The sequence below is a fragment of the Polistes canadensis genome, unplaced genomic scaffold (genome assembly GCF_001313835.1).
Source record: "Polistes canadensis isolate GaletaPanama2010 unplaced genomic scaffold, ASM131383v1 scaffold_196, whole genome shotgun sequence".
NCBI lineage: Eukaryota > Metazoa > Arthropoda > Insecta > Hymenoptera > Vespidae > Polistes > Polistes canadensis.
This window is the reverse complement of record NW_014569743.1, coordinates 28,751-35,893: the sequence shown is the minus strand read 5'-3', so window position 1 is coordinate 35,893 and position 7,143 is coordinate 28,751. Positions and strand designations below refer to the sequence as shown.

Sequence of the window (7,143 nt, the reverse complement as noted above, 5' to 3'; positions counted from 1 at the left end):
ATATATGTATGTATGTATGTAAGAATCATATTATTCTTGGAATTAATTACTATCAGGTATTATTAGCATATTATACAATTTCAAATATCACGTGCTTGTAATTCCTTGAAAGAGTATAAATAGAAGAAGTTTTCCTCAAAAACAAGGATATAAATTCAATGATTGTAACGCATCTGTTCCATTTTAATAGAACGATTTCTTTAACGTGTTTCTATCACAATTTACTTTTGTTAGAAACAAATTAATCGTCAAAGTGTTGAGAGAGAGAGAGATCAATCGTTTGATTTTTTTTGGGAAATATCGAAACTTACTATCGACAGGTATGTTAATTAATTACTTCTTTTATTATTCAAACAAAGTCATCATAATTTGATGATTCTTTTAATCGGGATATAACAAATGATTAACAAATTCGAATAAAATTTTGAAATATTTATAATTGACATTACATATCCATAAATTAATTGTATATATTTTTCAATATACGTAATTGTGTTTATTTATAATGTGTTTCGAATATAATAATAGAACAATAATTACATATATATATATTTTTTTTTTGTCGAACAGGATGAAATCTTTCCGAACAAGTTTTTTCTCAATTTTATTCGTGAATTTAGCAATGACAGAATATGTTAATAGTAAACCATCTTTGGTAACGATACCTCCAGCTTCAGGACGTGCTGAAATAAGAGGAACACGTGTACAAAGTGAAACTACACCAATTGTACCTTCATATGTAGGTGGTTACCCATCTATCATAGTTACAAAACCTATAGGATGTAATACAGGCGAAAAACGAGACGAAAATGGCGTATGTAGGCCAGAGATAAATTGAGAAAAAAAAAAACAAAAAAAGGGAAAAAAAAATCTACTAATTGATTTTCTTTATATATATTTTATCGAATAATAATCACCCTATAAACTCGTGCACTTGCATATATTGTTCTAATTCTAATGGATACATACATACATTTTATTTAAAACAAATAATAATTATTCGTATTTGTTTGATTAAAGTAATGAATAGAATTTTGAAAATGAATTCTTATTCTTTACAAAATATTCTACTTACACAATTTTTACAACACGAATTTAATTAATTATGATGATTCGAATAAATTACGTAGAATTTTTATATTCCATCTTCTCTATATCTATCTATCTTTTTGTTAGTTTAACATTAATATTGATAAATTCTACAATAAAAAATTAACTCTTCAAAATGTATTTTATACGCTTGTAGTTTGTCAATATTAGATTGATTTAATCGTCGAAAAATTGTATATTTCGATTTAAATATTGATACAAAATTTATATCGATGGATAGATAAGATTATAGAAAATTTGTTTGTGTATTGTTTATAAATAGTTTATATACCATATACATTGATTTATGTATTTTTATATTAATGTATTGTTATCTTTGAAAAATATGGAAAAGAAAAGAAAACATAAAATAAATTTGTGTATATTCTAATCAGTAGGAAAATCTGATTTACCTGGTGTTTTTCGAATTTATTCATATTTAAAAATAAAAATAAAAAATGCATGCATATGGAAATACTCTTCGCTTGCGAACAAAGATCACTTTAATTACAATAATCGTTTTATGATTATATATATATATATGAATGTATGTTTGTCAGCATCATATTATTCTTAGAATTGATTACGATCACAAGTTATTAGCATATTAAACAATTTTAAATATCACGTACTTTTAAATCTTTGAAAGAGTATAAAAAGAAGAAGTCTTCCTTAAAAGCAATCATTTAAATTTAATCATTGTAACGTATCTCTTCCATTTCGAAGAAAGATTTTTTTTTTCCAACGTGCTTCTCTACCACAATTTGCATTTGCAARAAACAAATCTATCGTCTAAGTGTTGATTAATCGTTTGATTTTGTTTGGAATTATTGGAAGTTACTATCAGCGCACAGGTATGCGAATTAATTATTYATTTATTATATATTATACACACATGTGTAAACATTTCTCTATAGAAATATATTATTTAAAATTAATATATTTATATTTATAAATTCGTTTTGTGTGTGTAAATATTTTACATGATTTATAATTGTATTTATTTATAATAAGTTTCGAATATAAGAAAAGAAAAATATAGTTATATATATATATATATTTGTTCGAACAGGATGAAATCTTTCCGGATCATTTTTATCTCAATGATATTATTATATTTTGGATTGATAGAATTGGTTATGAGTAAACCAACTGTCCCACCTCAAGTTTATCCACTACAACATTTACATAGAAGAATAATTGCATCTACAACTGCAATTCCACCTATAGATACTACAACCTATGCAATTAGTCGCCCAGCCATCATATATGCAAAACCTATAGGATGTAATTTAGGAGAAAAACGAGACGACAATGGCATGTGTAGGTCTGTCATAAATTGAAAAAACAAAGAAAAGAAAAGAAAAAAAAAAGGCAATATAAAAACTTAAATATTCATTTTCTTTGAATATTTTACCGAATAGTAATCACGTTATATAATCCATTTCATATATATTGTTATAATTCAACGGAATTGTTTAACACACATTGATTTAACTTATATTGTATATTATAAATATAATATATTATATAATATAATTTGTATATTGTTATCTAAATAATTTGTAAAATAATTGATTTCTTTATACTATATCGATAAAATATACATAAATACATAAATACATAAATATATTATAAATGTAGGTTGAATCGCAATAGCGTAAAAATGTTTTATTTCGTTTATCTGTCGTGCAAATCTCTGAAGTGATATCATTCACACCGATGCAATCGATTAACCCGTCCATGAAAACGTTTCCGGTGCTTTTCGACCCGTAAAGAGAAGGGGCCAGCTGTCGTGGAAAACTTTAGGAAGACAAACGATAACCTTTCAGAGCTGAGTCGGCCCAAGTTTTCGCGTATTTTCGGTAGGACGAATGCACCAAATCCTCAACGTGCAGGAAACAGAAGGTTCCTTTCTCTGATATAACCTGTGAAGTGTTTCTAATTGAAAAGTTTCACTTTTACGTTGATATATATCTAACGATACCAACTGTAACCTTTCATTTAATTCCATAATTCATCCTAAAGAGATATCATTTCACATACAAACACGTTTTTATTTTCCCCTAATCGAGACAATTCAATTCTCTTTTTTTTCTTTTTTAATGTAACATCGTATCGAATGTTAACACAACAACTCATACACGTGTGTGTGTGTGTGTGTGTATAATAAAATTAAATAAAAAGAAACAAAATATTCGCGAGGAAGTTAATCAGTGGCATATTTTAAATTGTTCATTGGATAGAACAATTGAACTAGAAAATTACTAGAACCCAAGTTTTACTTCTGTTCCATGTAAATCCAACCAACCCAATAATTTATTCGGAATCCTTCATATGTTGATCATCTATTCGTAATTGAAATAATCGAATCGATATAAAACACGATATAAACTAACTCAACAAATTAATAATATCGGTGAGAGATATATAACACGATGTATAACGAATCAATAGATAGACACAATCAAGATTAATAAAATAAAAGATGATAAAAGAAGAGGGGGGAAGGACGGGGAGAGAAAAGAGAAAAAATAAAAAGATAAGATGAGATTTTAGTAACCGGAGCGTGACTCGAAACGATCCTTCGAATGTTCGAAAATGTTTAGGAGGGTTTATTTACGATGGGTTTATTTTCACGGGCACATGCACAACACAGGTCCAGTAATTTCGTATACGAACTGGAATACCATGGGTACGATCGTAAATAAGCGACGACGAGACAAGGGTCTCTCGTGAAAAGGAAATAAAAAGAGGTACCGTACGATCGCGTCCACTTAACAAAAGTTACGCCCGCATTTCCACCCCTCTTACCCCTCTTCCTCCTCCTCCTCCTCCTCTTAGATCGGGGAACCAGAATCCGTATGTAGAGAGGAAGATACAATGTACGTTATCCGAATAAATTAACGCTGTTTGTTTAGCACGATACTTTATTTTTTCCTTAGCAGCAGATTCAAACCTCTCCCTCCTCCTCCCCCTCTCCTCCTTGTCTTCTTTCTCCTTCTCACCCCATCACCCCACCACCTTTATTCCAACCATCTTTTCTCGAATACTTTGACTCGAACACAATGTGTTATTTATTATAATATTATATGTGTGTTATTATAATTAATTATGATTAATTGTTAAAGGGAGATAGGGTTTGTTAGAAATTATTTGGAATATTAATAATAATGTTAATATAATAAATTTTGTTCTTATCCAAAATGTTTTGTAATATTATTACTAAGTTTAATCTTAGGGATGTTTTTTTTTGGACAGGTTTAAATTAGACGAACAAACTATTTATTAGTTGAACGTTTCGTCCCAATATTTGGGACTTCCTCAGCAACTCGATAGTTATTGTTCACGAATCAATATAACATCATTTCTCATAACAGTCATAAGTATTCACTATCTTATATATAAAGTCAATTTTAAACCGTTATCCTACCATAACTTTTCATCTAATTTAAACCTGTCCAAGAAAAAAAAACATCCCTAAGATTAAACTTAGTAATAATATTAATAATAATATATATATAATAGTTTATTAGCAAAAAGAGAAACAGAAATATGAAGAGTTAGATAAGGAAGTTACATTACAATGMTACTTACACATATACCATGTGGGTTTTATTTGTTTTAATTATAATTTTAATTTTAATAATAATATAATAAACTGGGGTTATGTGAAATATTCGAGAGAGAAAAAATATATAAAATAAAAAGGGATAAAAATCGTGTGCAATCTGGAAAGAAAATATTACGATGTTTAGTATACGTATTCGAAATCTTTGATTATTGAACGAAAGGGAAAAGAGGAGGAGAAAGAGGAGAATGACAAGGATAATAGAAGAATAAAAGAAGTGGAAGAATGAAATAGAGAATAAGAAAAGTTAGGGGAAATTGTAATAGTAGTAGTAGTAGTATCGGTTCAAAGGTAAACGAGGCTCAATTAACGAACGGACGTTGAACGAATGTTCGTGGGTGGCGCGTGTTGTAAAAAGAACTAAAATACAAATAAAAAGAAAAATAAAAGACAAATTTTACAAAGAAAAGTAAATAAGGAAAATGAAGAAAAATAAGAAGAAGAAAAAAACCGAAAGGAAAAAAGAAACACACACACACACACACACAAAGATTAAAGAAAAAGGGAGAAAGAGACAGGAAGCATTAAAAAAAAAAAAGAAGGAGTAGAAAAAAGGAAGGAAGGAAGGAATGAAAGAGGGGTGGATGGGGAGGGGGATAAAAATTCACGGTCTACCCCTCTACTCCAATTATCCTACGACCAATGTGCAAAAAGCATGCGAGAGAGGAATTAACGTCATCCCACACTCTCCTCCTCCTCCTCCTCCTCCTCCTCTTCGTGCCACGAGTCATCGAAAACGCAAAAAAAAAAAAAAAAAGAAGAAAAAAAAGAAAAAGAGGAAAGAAAAAAAGAAGAAGAGAAAAAGAGAGAACGAGACTGGAAGGGGAAACAAATGGAATAAAGAAATAATAAAACTACCCAAGGGATGAGAAAAGGGCAGAAGGGGGAGTTGGAGGGGTGGAGACTAGGATAACGAATGTGGACGTAGTCCGATATGGGAATAATAATCATCATCGGATACTCGAGAAAATAGATTCGGTACGTGAGTACCGAAGGATCCGCGAGTTTATTTTTCTGGGTTCATCTTCAATCATCGATCGTTGATATCACTGTGTCCTGTCTTTCATTAATCTTCGATATTTTAATACTCACTCCCACACACCCTTCACCCTTCACCCTTTACTCTCTTCCTTTCTTTCTATTTTTTTTTCATTTTAAATAGTAAATTTGGGAGGATTAAAAAAGAAATCTTATATAAACGTAATAATAATGGGTAATAATTTTTTTTGGCCCCAAACCCTTTCCCTTTTGTTTTATTTTTTTTCCTTTCTATTTATCAAGCTCTCCCTTTTTTTTTCGATATTCGTGTATTGAATGATTCAGACAGTTCGGCGGACACCCAATCAACGTTTTGAAACTAACGAAAGAGAGAGAAACTGACTGACTGAGTGACTGGTGGTCATTGGTGGTGGTGGTTGATGGGGGTGGTTGATGGTTCGTGGTGATGGTGGTTGTGGTGAGCTCATCATCGGTCTTGTTCGACTATGCGTTATACTTCAGAAGAAGAGAAAGAGTCATCCTAAAACCGTTCGTCCATGTTCTTCGAGTGGCCAATTGCCGACATAGGTGTTCCAAATGAATACTCGAACAATTCCGATTGATTTTTTTTTTTTTTNGAAAGGAAAAAAGAAACACACACACACACACACACAAAGATTAAAGAAAAAGGGAGAAAGAGACAGGAAGCATTAAAAAAAAAAAAGAAGGAGTAGAAAAAAGGAAGGAAGGAAGGAATGAAAGAGGGGTGGATGGGGAGGGGGATAAAAATTCACGGTCTACCCCTCTACTCCAATTATCCTACGACCAATGTGCAAAAAGCATGCGAGAGAGGAATTAACGTCATCCCACACTCTCCTCCTCCTCCTCCTCCTCCTCCTCTTCGTGCCACGAGTCATCGAAAACGCAAAAAAAAAAAAAAAAAGAAGAAAAAAAAGAAAAAGAGGAAAGAAAAAAAGAAGAAGAGAAAAAGAGAGAACGAGACTGGAAGGGGAAACAAATGGAATAAAGAAATAATAAAACTACCCAAGGGATGAGAAAAGGGCAGAAGGGGGAGTTGGAGGGGTGGAGACTAGGATAACGAATGTGGACGTAGTCCGATATGGGAATAATAATCATCATCGGATACTCGAGAAAATAGATTCGGTACGTGAGTACCGAAGGATCCGCGAGTTTATTTTTCTGGGTTCATCTTCAATCATCGATCGTTGATATCACTGTGTCCTGTCTTTCATTAATCTTCGATATTTTAATACTCACTCCCACACACCCTTCACCCTTCACCCTTTACTCTCTTCCTTTCTTTCTATTTTTTTTTCATTTTAAATAGTAAATTTGGGAGGATTAAAAAAGAAATCTTATATAAACGTAATAATAATGGGTAATAATTTTTTTTGGCCCCAAACCCTTTCCCTTTTGTTTTATTT

The 7,143-nt window shown here is 31.1% G+C and overlaps 1 long non-coding RNA gene across 1 annotated transcript; it reads left to right on the top strand.

Annotated features, from left to right (window-relative positions):
• Window positions 1-143: 143 nt before the first annotated feature.
• Window positions 144-860, top strand: LOC106789665. The gene is made up of 2 exons (XR_001382010.1): window positions 144-320; window positions 571-860. It is a non-coding gene; the product is annotated as an uncharacterized LOC106789665 (long non-coding RNA).
• Window positions 861-7,143: the final 6,283 nt, after the last annotated feature.